The sequence below is a fragment of the Rhincodon typus genome, chromosome 35 (genome assembly GCF_021869965.1).
Source record: "Rhincodon typus isolate 14 chromosome 35, sRhiTyp1.1, whole genome shotgun sequence".
NCBI lineage: Eukaryota > Metazoa > Chordata > Chondrichthyes > Orectolobiformes > Rhincodontidae > Rhincodon > Rhincodon typus.
The window spans coordinates 4,951,318-4,966,185 of NC_063366.1; the positions used below are offsets into that span (position 1 = coordinate 4,951,318).

The 14,868-nt window shown below is 41.1% G+C and overlaps 1 protein-coding gene and 1 pseudogene across 1 annotated transcript in view; one reads left to right on the plus strand and one right to left on the minus strand.

Annotated features, from left to right (window-relative positions):
- Positions 1 to 14,868, plus strand: part of LOC109917301 — a 54,904-nt pseudogene that overhangs the window by 13,193 nt on the left and 26,843 nt on the right.
- Positions 9,511 to 14,868, minus strand: part of LOC109923589 (zinc finger protein 271-like) — a 49,252-nt gene continuing 43,894 nt past the window's right edge. Inside the window, exon 4 of the transcript XR_007265600.1 lies at positions 9,511 to 9,628. The gene's annotated coding sequence lies outside the window, so the exon portion shown is untranslated. The remainder of the gene's footprint in view (positions 9,629 to 14,868) is intronic.

Below are 14,868 nucleotides of genomic sequence, written 5' to 3' on the forward strand. Positions count from 1 at the left end.
GGCTAGCATGTTGTTTATCCACGTTTGCTGTTGAGAAGCTGGCGGTAAACCATATTTTTGAACCTTTTCAATCTAAAGCTGCTGCAGTCAAACCCATGCTGTTGTGGTTTGTAGAAGGCTGATCTGACACAGCTGATCCGGTGCTGGTTCTCCAGGAACTAAATTAAGGAATTAAGTACCATCAACATCACTAAAGAAGTAGTATTAGACAATCTAATGGGGCTAAATGCAGATATGTCCCCTGGCCCTGATGGCTTTCACCTGAGGATCTTAAAAGAAATATTGACAGAGATAGTAGATGTATTGGTCACAATTTTCCAAAAACTGTTGGATTCTGGAGAAGTACCAGAGGATTGGAAAACTACTGATGTGATGCTCCTATTCAAAAGGGGAGGGAGGTCAATTAGCTACTGTTGGAAGAGAGTTTACAGAGAGATATTGATAGGTTACATAAGCAAAAATGTTGGCAAATGGAATATAAGAAAATGTGAAGTTGCTCATTTTGGAAGGGAGAACAAAAGAACAATATTATTTAAATGGAGAAAAACTGCAGAAAGCTGCAACACAAAGGGACTTGAGAGTACTTGTTCATGGAACACACAAAGCTAGCACACAGGTGCAGACACTAATCAGGTAGGCTATGGGAATGTTAGCCTTTACTTCAAGGGTGTTGAAATATAAGAGTAGATACTGCATCTGTACAAGGTGCTGGTAAGGCCACAGTTGGAATACTATGAGTAGTTTTGGTTGCCTGATTTAAGGAAAGATATCATTTCATTGGAGGCAGTCCAGAGAAGGTTCACTAGGCTGATCCCCAGTATGGAGGAATTCTCTTATTAGCAAAGGCTAAACAGTTTGGGACTCTACTCAATTAAGTTCAGAAGAATGAGAGGTGATCCCATTGAAACATATCCGACTCTTAAAGGGCTTGACAGGGTAAATGCTGAGAGGATGTTTCTGCTCATGAGAGAGTCTAGGACCAGAGGATAGAGTCTCAGAATAAAGGGGTGTCAATTTAAGAGGAGGAATTTCTTCCCTCAGTGGGTTGTTAGTCTTTGGAACTCCTTGCTATAGAGAGCTGTAGGGACAGAGTCCTTGTGTATATTTAAGTCTGAGATTGATCAATAGGGGAATCAAGGGCTAAAGGGAAGGGCAGAAAAGTGTAATGTGAGGAATGTCAGATCAGCCATGATCCTATCAAATTGTGAATGGCCGACTCTTGTTCTAATTTCTCAAGGTCTTGAGTCATTTGTTACTTACCATCTCTTGGCCTGCACTCTATCACAGACCACCTCCTTTGTTCTTCATGGCCATTTGCCCACTTCTGAGAACTTAAAAACTGTTACGTTCCTTTTTTTCTGATGAGAGGTCACCAATGCATGGAACACTAAATCAGTTTCTTTCCACAGATACTATCCAATTTGCTGAGTATTCTAGCATTCTCTGTTTTTAAGTTGAATTTTTGGTTTCCAGCAATCTGCTTTTGTTGTAAACATATTTCCCATCTGGACAGTATTTAATACTGGCAAGAGAGATCTTTGAGGCAGGTTAGAATAGCATGGGGGCTATCACATAGCCTTGCTCGACCCCAGTCAGAATTTTAAAATTTTGTGTTTAAGATTTTCTACTCAGAACAATGACAGTGGTAAAGTAATTGCAGGATTGTGATGGTGATTTAACCCTTTTTTCTTGTCCCAAAAACCAATTTGAAGCAACAGAATAATTGGACAGTAAGTCCAGAAAGTTTATTCAAAAGTAAAACTATACTTAACAAACTTCAGGTACAGACTTCCCAGCTCTTTTGATGCTCTTTCTAAATAGAGGTTTGCTCATAGACAATGGAGTCTCCTCTCTCTCCAGTTTAATATTTTTGTACTACATGGAGAAGCTTTATTTCTCCTCAATGCGGGATTTTATGTTCAGAGTCATCTATTGTTTAAGCATAAAGACACTTCACCAAACTGGCCTGCCTGATCATTGGTTCTGAGTTAATTAACTGACCTCATTTAATTGATTTTTAGTTACAATTTTGCCACTCAGGAGTCTTATCAGTTCAGTGAACTGAGTGTTATTCATGCCGCCCTAGACCCTGTTCACTTTGAGTTTTAAAAGTCAGTGGCTCAAATTACAAAACAAAGACAGGAACCACAGTAAGCCTGCTTTGATCTAACACCAGGACAATGGCAAATTGTGATGTGAAGTTGTTCTCAGATAACTAACCTGACTGACAGTAGACCAGTTAAACATGGTATCTAGGATATAACAGTTAAAATTACCTGGTAAAGTCAAAAGGACTGAAATGCTCCAGATGCTGTAACAGCATCTTCACCCAGCTCACAATCGGAATGTTTAGGTGGAGGGTTAGAACTGCTAACTGAGCATTGTTTTATCACCCAGCTAAACTTAGAATAGCTGAGAATCCAGATGGAGTTTAGGGACAAGAAAGAGAGAGATAAAGAGAGAGAAGGTTTTCCAGCTCCAAAAATTGGAACTGGGATTACAGATACAGAAAGAAATTGTGATGAAAATTGCTTGGTAAAACTGAGCCCTTGCCTGGCAACAGTCTCCCTTTCCAGAACTAAACCTCGAGGCTCTTAAATATTTTAAGATGTGCCTAAATTTTAAAAAGATGAGGTGGAATCCTTTCTTACCACCTTTGAAGAGTAGAGGGAAAGCCACAATGGAATAAGAAATGTAGACCCTCATGATTCAGGGTCAGTTACTGGGAAAACTCAAAAAGCTCAATCCATGTTGATCCTGAAGTCTCCCCTGATTATGGACAGACAGAAGCTGCAGTCCTTAGTACATATGAACAAAGCATGAGAGGCATATTGTCAGCAGTTCATTAATGCTTAAAAGGAACCCATGCAGCTATCAAGGGTTTGAAAGGCGAAAACAAATCTTCCGACCGCTGGGTCTCTCGAAGTTCCTTCTAAGCTAGACAGCCACTCCCAGGGTCAGTGCACAATGATCAGTGTACTGAAACATTAACTGCCAGTTTTGGAAAGTCACTGTTGCTCACTGGCTTTGGAAATCCACAAAGAAGAAAAATGATGAGAGCAAAAGTGTGCACCAGTGATGATTTACAGGAGCAGATATTACTGAAGGAATTTAAAACTTACCTATGGCCAGCCTGAGAATGTTTTTCAAGGAAAAGAGAGACCTCACAGCTAGGGGTTTCATCATTGCAGCAAACAGCTACAAATTCCTGCCATAGCATCTAAACCCTTGCAGATCCTCTCTCATTCCTAACATGCATTGTCTGACCTAAAATGTCACCTCTTCTTTACACTGATAAAACCTTTAGTTCTCTCAGGACCATGAATTGAAAGGAATTTGGGGATTTACATATACAGACTAATCAATTAAAACCTTCTAACTGATTAAAGATTTAACAGCATCTTAGGTTTGTTTAGTACATCCTCATCAATGGTGTGAACTTTTGATCTTTTACATACAAATTCTGTGTCTGATACTACCTCTCTCACTTACACCTGAAGAAGTACTGAGGCTCCGAAAGCTTGTGATTTCAAATAAACCTGTTGGGCTATAACCTGGTGTCGTGTAATTTCAGACCTTATTCACCCAGTCCAACACCGGCACCTCCACAACATAACCATTCCCATCAGCATTGGAAAGATAAGCAGAGTGAGATTGATAAGAAGAATCCAATTACTGCCTTTAGCTTGTGAGAAAACCAATGATGCTCCCCCACCCCAGAGCTAGTGTGTATCCTCATTACAATAAAATAGGCCACTGAGCCCTCAAAGCGAAAAGACAAGCTGTGGGTTTTGTAGGATTTAGCAGGGATCATAGAATTGCTACAGTTGGAAGTAGGCCATTCAGCCCAAGTCCACACCCAGACAAAGAGCATCCCACCCTGACCCGCCCTGTCCCTGTAACCCTGCATTTGCCATGGCCAGTCCAGTACCTTGCACATCCCAGGACACTATGGGCAATTTAGCATGGCCAATCCACCTAACCTGCACATCTTTGGGCTGTGGGCGGAAACTGGAGCACCTGGAAGAAACCCACGCATATCAGTCTGGAGAGAGATGTCCTAGTAGGAGACACAGCAGAACCAACAAGGACCTGACTGCAGAGTCCCACAGGCTGGATTTCCTGCTACTCAGGCAAGTTTTCCCTGTACATGTGCAAAAGAATGCTATCGGAGTTTTCTCCTCTCGTGAACAGTGCCCCAGAGTCCCTCGCAGAAAGTCAGCAAGTCTATTGCTTTACGCTGAGACACACAATCCTCATGTTGAAAGATTGTAACCCCCTCCCCAATCCAAGTCTGCACTGACAACTAAGGCCCAAATGAGGGAACTGGGTGAGAAACCTGTGCCCTGTACCTCTCCACGACATTCACCAACAGTCAGGTTTCAGTTATCGTAAAAATCATTCCAGAGCTCCCATAAACAGGGATAGAACTCCACTTGGGAATGACCTGACTGGAAACTGAGTTGTAACTCCCAACAACCCAGGCTAGACAAGCACCCCAAGGGAGACAATGCAGGAGTGAGGGAGGTCAAGTCAGAGCTGGCCAAAGGAAATAGAGAAAAGAGAAAGTGCACAGGAATTTTTCTTTTTATTTACTCATGGGATATTGGCATTGCGGGCTGGCCAGCATTTATCGCCCTGTCCCTAGTTGCCCTTGAAAAGGTGGTGGTGAGCTGCCTTCTCAAACCACTGCAGCCCATGTGCTGGTGGTTAATCCACAACACCCTTAGGGAGGGAATTCCAGGATTTTGACCCAGCGACAGTGAAAGAATGGTGACATATTTCCAAGTGAGGATGGTAGGTACCTTGGAGATAAACTTGCAGCTGGTGGTGTTCCCATGTATTTGTTGTTGTCCTTCTAGACAGAAGTGGTCATGGGTTCGGAATGTTCTGTCTTAGGACTTTTGGTGAATTTCGGCAGTGTGTCTTGTGATAGAATGCACTGCTGCTACTGAACATCAGTGGTGGAGGGGATGAATGCTTGTGGATGTGGTGCCAGTCAGGTAGGCTGCTTTGTCCTGGATGGTGTCAAGCTTCTTGAGTGTTGTTGGAGCTGCACTCATCCAGGCAAGTGGAGAGTATTCCATCACACTCCTGACTTGTGCCTTGTAGACAGGCTTCAGGGAGTCATGAGGTGAGTGACTTGCCACAGTATTCCTAGCATCTGACTTGTTCCTGTCCCCACTGTGTTTATGTGGTGAGTCCAGTTGAGTTTCTGGTCAATGATAACCCCCAGGATATTGATAGTGGGGGATTCAGTGATGGTAACACCATTGAATGTCAAGGGGTGTTGGTGAGATTGTCTCTTATTGGTGATGGTCATAGCCTGGCATTTGTGTGGCGCAAATGTTATTTGCCACTTGTCAGCCCAAGCCTGGATATTGTCCAGATAATGTTGCATTTGGACATAGACTGTTTCTGTATCTCAGGAAGTATAATGATGCTGGACGTTGTGCAATCATCAGTAAACATCCCCACTTCGGACCTTATGATGCAGGAAAGATCATTGATGAAGCAGTTGAAGATAGTTGGGCCTAGGACACTAGCCTGAGGGACTCCTGCAGAAATGTCCTAGAGCTGAGATGACTGACCTCCAACAACCACAGCCATCTTCCTATGTACCAGATGTGACTCCAACCAGTGGAGAGTTTGTCCCCTGATACCCATCGATTCCAATTTTACTAGGGCTCGTTGTTGCCACACTCAATTGAATGCAGCCTCGATGTTAAGAGCTGTCACCCTCACATAAATGGGACAGAAAGGGGCCTTGGACCTCCAGACTGAACCACACCAACAAGGTTCTACAAAAGTGCAGAAGGGCTGAACAAAGATGAGAAAGAACAACAGAAAGTTCTGTAAACCCTAAATGAGTGAAGGGAGTAAGCCTGAAGTCTAATTGCAGACCCCTTTACAGTCAAAGTAAACAAGAGCCAGGGACTTCCATACTGACAGACAGGGTGAATGGGATGCCTTGACCAGTCGAAAAGTCAAAAGACTGTCAAGTTACTAAAGCAAACAAAGCGAGAGATTGAGCAAGATCCAGCTAAAAGGGGAGGGGTTAGCAGAGCCGATTCTCTCCAGGATTTTTGAGAGGAGGGCAAAGTTCCCAAACCCAGCAGATTACTGTGAAGAAGCTTACCCCTCTCACTGGCTAAGCAGAGAATCACTCTGACTAGAACTATTTCCCTAAAGTTAACTGGGGATTCAGGGAGCCCCTCACATAGACAAGATAGCAAAGGAGATGCTTTCCCCAGTTGAAAAGCTGCAGTATAGTACTGTGAGGTAGAGAGGTAGTTACCAGAGGGCAGCAGAACCACGATAAGGTTGCTGAGATCAGGCAGGATATTTTTAACTCCAGTATAGCTGAGGTCCAGAGCACCTAGAACTTTCCCAAAATATTGAATCAGTTTAATCATGTATCCTTTTAGCTTCAAAAACAAAATACAACAGGGACTGCCATTTCCCTGCTTCTTGTGTGTTTGTTATCTTTCTTTCTTTTCTATGGAATGAGTGAGGGAATGATTGTAACTTCCTTGAATTGTTTTTTCTCCTCTCAAATATGTTTCAGAGGAAGGGATAGAATTATGTTTATCAAGCCTGTCATGGTCAGGTGGCATGCAGAGAAATTACAAAGTAAAACTGAACTCTATCCTATATTTTCATGTTTAAATGATGTTTCTTTTAAAAATGGACAAGCTTGCTTGATTCATAACATGGTCAACGGTGATCCCATGATTGTATTGCAGGAGCTTCTGAAACTCTAGCATTGTACAGACGTTCCAGCGGAAGCTGACCCAAAGGATTTGGAGACACACCATTTGCTTCCACCCATTTCTGGACAAGGGAAGACATCATAATCCAGTCTGCTAAAATGGGCATGAGTGATTTCAGTTACCTTGTCACCTCACCGTGGAAAATGTGGTCGGGGACATAAAGCTACAGGAACATAACTAAAGTCAGAAGCGGAGCCAGATGCAGCCCTCAGGATTCACACCTGCAGGGAGAGACCTCCCGATGGATTTAAAATCCATTGCCTTAACTATTCGGCAACAGCTACCAACAGTTGTCTGAACAACCTTCTGATTAGCCACTAAGACGAGTGCTTGGCACCTTAATGCTTGTCTTTATCACATGACTGAAATATGAACTTGTTGAATTGTTTAAATAGACCATTCTAAAATTCTAGGACAGTTGCTGTTTGACCTCTGGAAGGAAAGCAGGTCTCCTAGCTGATTTGGTTGCTTGTTTCTGACTCTTTGTCTCTATCTCTGGCTGGAAAGACCCTGACGCTTTCTCTGCAGAAAGAAAAACTTCTGATCCCAGCTGTCCAATAACTGAACAACTTGAGGTTACTATTGTGCTACAATAAAGTTGTATTTCTTCATTTCCTTCTGATGTGTTTGTTCTTGTCTTTCAATTAATTCTTTCTTATTTAATCTATTATCATATGATCATATATGCTTGATTTTCTGATTGTTATTGAATAATGATCATAAAAGTAACACAATGTAGTTGTTTCAGCAACTTAGTTGGTGTTGTGTCACTGATCCTTGTTATGTTTAAAGTTTCTGAACCTGAGTGAGACTCCACGGGGACTTTCATCGTTAAGAACAGCCAAGAGCCAAAAGACTAACAAGGGTGAGATTTTAGAGAAATACCTTAGGGATTGGTTATTGCTGAAAGAAGCATGGGTTTGACTCATTGAGAAGTCAAACAATGCGGTTTTCGAGGCGGAGATTGGATTTGGGAGGGAATAGTGTGTAAACCAGCACTGTTAAAAGCACAAGTTCTGAAGAAGGGTCACTGGACTCAAAACATTAACTGTGTTTTCTCTACACAGATGCTGCAAGACTTGCTGAGTTTCTGCAGCTATATCTATTTTTGTTTGTTTCAGACTTCCAGTCTCACAGTTATTTGTATTATCTTACTGTTAAAAGCAGCCTGGTTGTTTGTACTGCGAGAAAAATGCATAAGATTAGAGTGAAATGGTGGCAATCAAAGCAACATGCAGCATTCAGGAACCAGAATCAATGAATATAAAAATAAGTTGGCCAAACATGAGGCTAAATTGGTACTGGATGAAGAATGGGCAAACTTTCACAGAGAGAAGGAAGGACAGTGAGCAGTCACAGATCACTGTTTGAGCTCCAGAATTGAAGGGGGAGAGAGGGAGACAGGGAAATTTTATGCAAAACAGTGGGCAGGAAAGGTGGAATATATTAAAAAGCCATGATGTGGAGGCATGTGAAAGGCAGGGAACTTTAGAAAATTCAATTCAGGATCTCAAATGAGTCTCAGCAATTGGTTAGGAAAAATAAGGATATGATGGTGACATTCAGAATGTGGGTGAGAGAAAGAGCAATAAGCAGAGAACACTGCTTGGAAGCAGCATGTGGCTGCAGTAAAGAGCAAACTACAACAGCCATGTGAAATGGTCTGTGCACTAAGGACAGTAGACCCAGTGAAATGGGTGAGAATGGGACTTCTTCCAGAGGAGAGGATAGCGATGGACATATGACTAGCTAGAGCCCAGAAAAGATGTCGCCAAATGGACACCATCCAACCTCTGAAGGCGCAGTGGAAGGACCAGTTGAGAGGCAGTTTATCACCTATACTTCAGAGGAAATATTGGAAAGAAGAGACGAGACTTCTGGACTGTTCCTGGAAATTAACTTATTTTCAGGGCTACATGGCTTAGATGACAATGCAAAGAACAAACAAAAACAGAATGCTGGACAAATCGAACAGCTCTGGTGGCATCTGTGGAGAGAGAAACAGAATAAATGTTCTGAGCCAATATGGCTCTTCTTCAGAACTGAAGTTCAGAACTAAGAGTAAATGGCAGGAGGTAGATGAGAAATGAAAGATGAGGAGAAGATTCGAAAGTAATCTCGGTTACTCTCGCAGTAAATCAGAAACAGAAGGGACAGAAAGCTAGGTTACAGTCATACACATTAACTCATTGAAGTCAATGCCTCCTGAGTTTCAGGAGACAATAACACAGACGGGAAAGTAGTTGCCTGGCACAAAAAAAAAGATTCTGGTCAATATAAAGGGTTAGAGGTTAGAATTGAGAGATTCCATGTCACGCCCTTGAGTACAACTTCCCTCAGAAAGCAAGATCAGACTATAATGCAGCGTGGGGTATTGAGACCACGAGCCTCTCATGTTCTATCAGGGAAGCTGGTAAAACAAATGGACCATTGGGTGACAGACTTGATCACCGTCAGAACCCCTCAACAAAGCTGTCTCTATGCTGGACGTATCAAACAGGTTTTGGTCAATAACCTGAAAACTGATACAAAATAGTCTTTACTTTTAATGGTCAACAGAACACAGACATGCACAATCGTCCCTCTGTATTTCATCAATGTATGATAAACCAATTGCAGATGGAAGACCAGATCACCTGGAGTGAGTTCATATTTCAGATAGACGCACACATAGAAGTAAGATGAGGTTAATAACTGATTTGGCAACAGAATTTAATACTGCAGCTTTAATGGTGATGAGCATTGGTATGGCCACACTGAATGATGCAACTAAAAGCATAAAACATAACTCAAAAATATTCTCAGGGAAGAGAACATCAAATCAGGTCATTCATGGGCAGGAAGGTGAGATAGTCCTGGAAGAAATAGAGAGTGAATTAGAGAGTCATATAAAACAAATGAATTTGTTAATCAGGAAAGGCTGTAATGCCATTAGAAACAGCTCAAAATTATCCTTGTGTTATGTTTGGAGCTGGTGGGTGGAACAAACCTGGGAGAATGTGAGACAGATCCATAAAGATGAAATTCTCTCATGGATCATTAATGAATATTTCACCTTTTTGTCAAAGTATTAAAAAAATCGACCAAATCAGAGGACCAGCTCAGTCCCACCCAGTCCAAGTTAGATATGAAACTGCTAAATGGATTATCATTGGTTTAATTTTGTGTTTTGAATTTTGGTGACAGGTGAGGCTAACCTATTGCCAGAATATCAAGTAGAAAGCATAGGATTGATTTGGGACGGCTGTCTTTTGCAATATCACAGCATCTATCTATAAGAAATAAATGTGGGAGATTGCTTACTATGACCTTGACTGGAAGGGGGCAACATGAGAAAAATGATAGTGTTTTGCCCATACAATATAGGGAACACCCAGGCGCAACGTGGATTTATTCAAACACATGTCACTCATACAATGGAAACTGTCAGATGGAGGAAATACCCCCATAGAAAATGAATATAATTGTAGATATGAAAGTCTGTTTTTTTGATAATCTGTTTTACCCCAGAAACACCTGTCAAAATCAGTGTACGGGATTTGATGAATGTTTATGATATCACAGAAATGACTAAAAATTGAATGAAAGGGCAGCATTGGAAATTTGTGAATAAAAGCTATATTAACTGTCCCACAGCTTCCAAAACAACTAAATGAATTACAAAACAGCAGTGCTAAATCCCAGAAAGTTTATTTCTGCATTCAGCAACATAATGGACATTTTAATATAACAGGTTAAAATAGTACATTCCAAACAGAAAGAAAAATTTTCATGGGGAAGACTCACTATCCAAGGTGAACTAAAACAATTAAAAGATAGTAATAAATTAAAAGGGAAAGCATACAATTGCGCAAAGATGGGTGGTAGGTCAGAAGATTGAACAGAACATTAAAAAAAGTAAAGATGAAGAAAAGAATAATGATGAAAAGAATAGATTACTAGAGAAAGATAACTGGAAATATAAAAATGGAGTTAGAGTTTTTATAAATATATTTAAAAAAGAAGAGTTAACAAGGTGAATGTTGGTCTCAGAGTCAGTGAGTTTGGGGAATTAATAATGGAAAATAAGGAGATGGCAGATAAATTGAACAGATATTTTGCATTAGTCTTCATTACAGAGGATGCAAGTAAATTCCCAGGATTAGCTCTAATTTAGGAAATCAGTGGGAGGGAGGAAATTCAGGGAAATCACAATCACCAGGGATGTAGTACTGAGAAAGTTTTTGGAACAATGGATGGACATGCCTCCTGGGTCTTGATAGACTTTATCCTAGGATCCTAAAAGAAACAGCTAGTGAAATAGTTTACACATCAGTTCTAATTTTCCGAAATCCTGTAGATTTGGGGATGGTCCCTATTGTTAGGGATGCCCATAACTGAGTAGCACAAAATGGCTGTTAGGGCTGCCCATAACTAAAGGTCACAAAATGGCCAATGCTGCCAGGAACATTTCTCAAGGTTGTTGAATGTGCAAGATCATACTTGATAATGTGTAACATTTGATTAATCACAAGTAGAACAATAGCAGCTTAACAAGTCACGGTTGCAGCTGAATGAGTTGTTTCTCTTAAATTATTTAATCAATTTGTTATATACTAAAAATCACTAAAAGATTCACAGTTTCACACACAAAAATGCACCCCCCCCCCCATGACTGCAGAAAGATATTGCAATGTGCATTGAACATCAAGGTGTGACCACATAACTTTGTTGGAACTGATTTTTTTTGTAGAAATTTAAAAGTTCCTGATCTAATTAATTGGCAGTTCTGAACAGTAACCATTGTAAAAGCCTCAAGGACATCATGAAGGAACACAAGTCTGTCCATTTCAGTGAAAATGCTGCACAAGAGAACCAATTACTAAGAAACAACTCGGCTTCACTGACCAATAGTAATCAAAGGGGGGCATTTACACTCTAAGTTAAAAATGTATAAGTTAAGACATTTTAAACCTTTGTGTGTGCCTTTGTGCCTTTTTTTTTGCAATATCTTGTAACTGCTGTAAATCTCAAATAAAGTGACCTGAATCCACCCTGCAACTCAGACTCTCATTGAAAATATGAATTCTAACAGTCCTCTTAGATTGCAAGATAGCATAGTGTAACTTCTTTATTCAAAAAGCGAGGAAGACAGAAAGCCAGTTAGATTAACATCATCGTAGAAAATATGTTTGAAGTTATTATGAAAGATGTCATACACTTCCATCTAGAAGGACAGCAGACATATGGGAACACCACCACCTTCAAGTTCCCCTCTAAGCCACTCACCATTCTGACTTGCAAATATATTGCTAATCCTTCACTGTTGCTGGGTCAAAATCCTGGAATTCCCTCCCTAATGTCATTGTGGGTCAACCCACAGCAGGTGGACTGCAGTGGTTCAAGAAGGCAGCTCACCGCCACCTTCTCAAGGGCAACTAGGGACGGAGAATAAATGCTGGCGAGCATAAAAAAAAATTTCACGAGACCATGTTAATTCTGCCTGATTACTTTACATTTTTCTCAGTGCTGTTATGACATTTTTCATAATAACTTCTAACATATTTCCTATGACGAGGTCAATCTAACTGGCTTTCTGTCTTCCTTGCCATTTGAATAAAAAGTTACACTATGCTATCTACTTATCTAAGGGGTCTGTCAGAGCTCATATGTTCAATGAGAGTCACATTTGTGAGTGGGAAAAGGTCTGGCAAATGGAGTACAATGTTGATAAATGTGAAGTCATCCATTTTGCAGGGAATAACAGTAAAAAGGACTATTATTTTAACGGTAAAAAATTGCAGCATCTGGGTGTCCTAGTGTATGAATTTGCAGAAGGTTGATTTGCAGGTACAACAGGTAATTAAGAAGGCAAATGGAATTTTGTCCTTCATTGCTAGAGGGATTGAGTTTAAAAACAGGGAGGTTATGCTGCAGCTGTATAGGGTACTGATGAGGCCACACCTGGAGTAATGCATGCAGTTTTCGTCTCCTTACTTAAGAAAGGATGTACTGGCGGAGTCGAGAGGGATTAGCTTATGAGGAGAGACTGAGTAGACTGGGATTATATTCACTGGAATTTAGAATAAGGGTGATCTTATAGAAACATATAAAATTATGAAGGAAATAGATGAGATAGAAGCAGGGAGGTTGTTTCCACTGGCGGGTGAAACTAGAACAAGACGGCATAGCCTCTGTGGGATTGTGTTTGAAATAACGACCAAAATCGGCGACTGGCAAAAATAGCCTCTTTATTCAGCATCCACAGTGGCATAGTTTGAGGCGGCAATGGAATCCTGAAGAACAGTTCTTACAGTTGCCTCTTTATACACTGTTCTTCCATATATTAAAATTCTATCACTATGGTGTTACACGGTTTTATTTATTGTACACAGAAGTTTGTGTGACATTTGTACTGGGGAAGCAGGAGATTGCTTAAACATTTGCAAAATGCTGGCTGCTACTTGGATTAGAGCATCTGTTCGGTCTGCTTGCATAATTAAGAGGTGTTGGCCGTTTTATCTTTTAAGTTAGTAAATGTTAGTAAAAATACTAGACCTATATGATCTAAATAAGTTAGAAATTATACATAGGTGTCCTCATGCATGAATCACAAAGGTTGGAATGCAGAGAAACAAGTTAACATTTCAAGGATTCTCTGAAGAAGGGTGCCAACCCAAAACGTCAACTTTCCTGCTCCTCTGATGCTGCCCGGCCCACTGTGTTCCTCCAGCACCACACTGTGTTATCTAAGTTAACATTTCAAGCCTGGTCTGACTCTTCTTTGGAACCCAGTCATGCCCAACTCAAAAAGTTAACTCTGCTTCTCCCTCTGGCACAGAGGCTGCCAGACTTGTTTACTTGCACCAGCATTCTCTCTTCGTTTGAGATTTCCATCATCTGCAGCATTTTGCTCTCATATGAGATGCCGTGGGGACTCTTAGTCAAGAGGTCTCTCTCCAGAGGCTTCAGCACTGAGGCTAACACTCTTGTTCAGTCTTGAGGGAGTCCTACGCTATCATTTCTCAGATGAGTTCAACCAAAGACCTGCCTGACTTCTCAGGTAAAATTGTCCTGTCCATTATCATCTTGTTGTACCTACATTGTTTTCCACATTTACAACATGACCACAGCGAGAACACATAAAGAACCAGTAAAATTCTACCTTAGTGAAATAACTGCACAGAGGCTGGGTCCCATCACCAGCCAGCCAGCCAGCCAGCCAGCCAGCGCAGAGTCAGTTCTCAGCTGAGGAGGTTCTAATCCCCTGATTACTTTTTTTTAACAACTGAGGAGATTCAAATCTCCTGGTTATATTGGTCAGCAAAGGCTTTCCTAATTGGCCCAGGTTAACAACCCCAATCAAGCACTTCATAGTTGACCTAAGGTCAACCTGATCCCAATCACTACACTTACAAACTGTGAAAGTTGATATTATAAATTTCTTTCTTGGGGAAGTGTCCTTCCTGTGAACTGAAAATTACAAACCCATGGTGGAGAAAGTATCCCGACCACAGTGATATTGACTAATATGTTCTATACTGTTGAATCTTACAGTAGGATTTTGAGTGTTTTAGTGAAAAGGAACACGATGCCGACAGATCAGGAAGGTTGGGCCTAATGATCTGATTCTGTGCATTAAAACTTAGAATGAAGACAAGAAAATGCTGAAAATCCTCAGCAGGTCAGGCAGAAACTATGGAGAGGAACAGAATTAACGTTTCAGCTAGAAATAAACTTTCATCAATAACTACACTGGATTTAAAAGGGCTGTTCCTCCCTCACTGCTCTAACTGGGTCCTTGCTCTCACCAGTAACGACCCATCTTGTCCCACTATTACAGCCTCTGCCCTCTGATCCACCGGCATTAATGCTATTTCATTGCTCTAACCAGCATTGCCAACTTTCCCTCAGTTTCGTCAACAGCAGGCCATCTCAACTGTCCCGCTCTCCAGTGTCCCATAGTTGTCATCTCATTTATTGGAATTGCAGTCACTAAGAGAAGCATGGAATCAGACCCCAAGTCATTGTCCGGAACAAAAACAAAGTTGCTGGAAAAGCCCAGCAGATCTGGCAGCATCTGTGAAGGAGAAAACAGAGTTAACGTTTCGGGTCC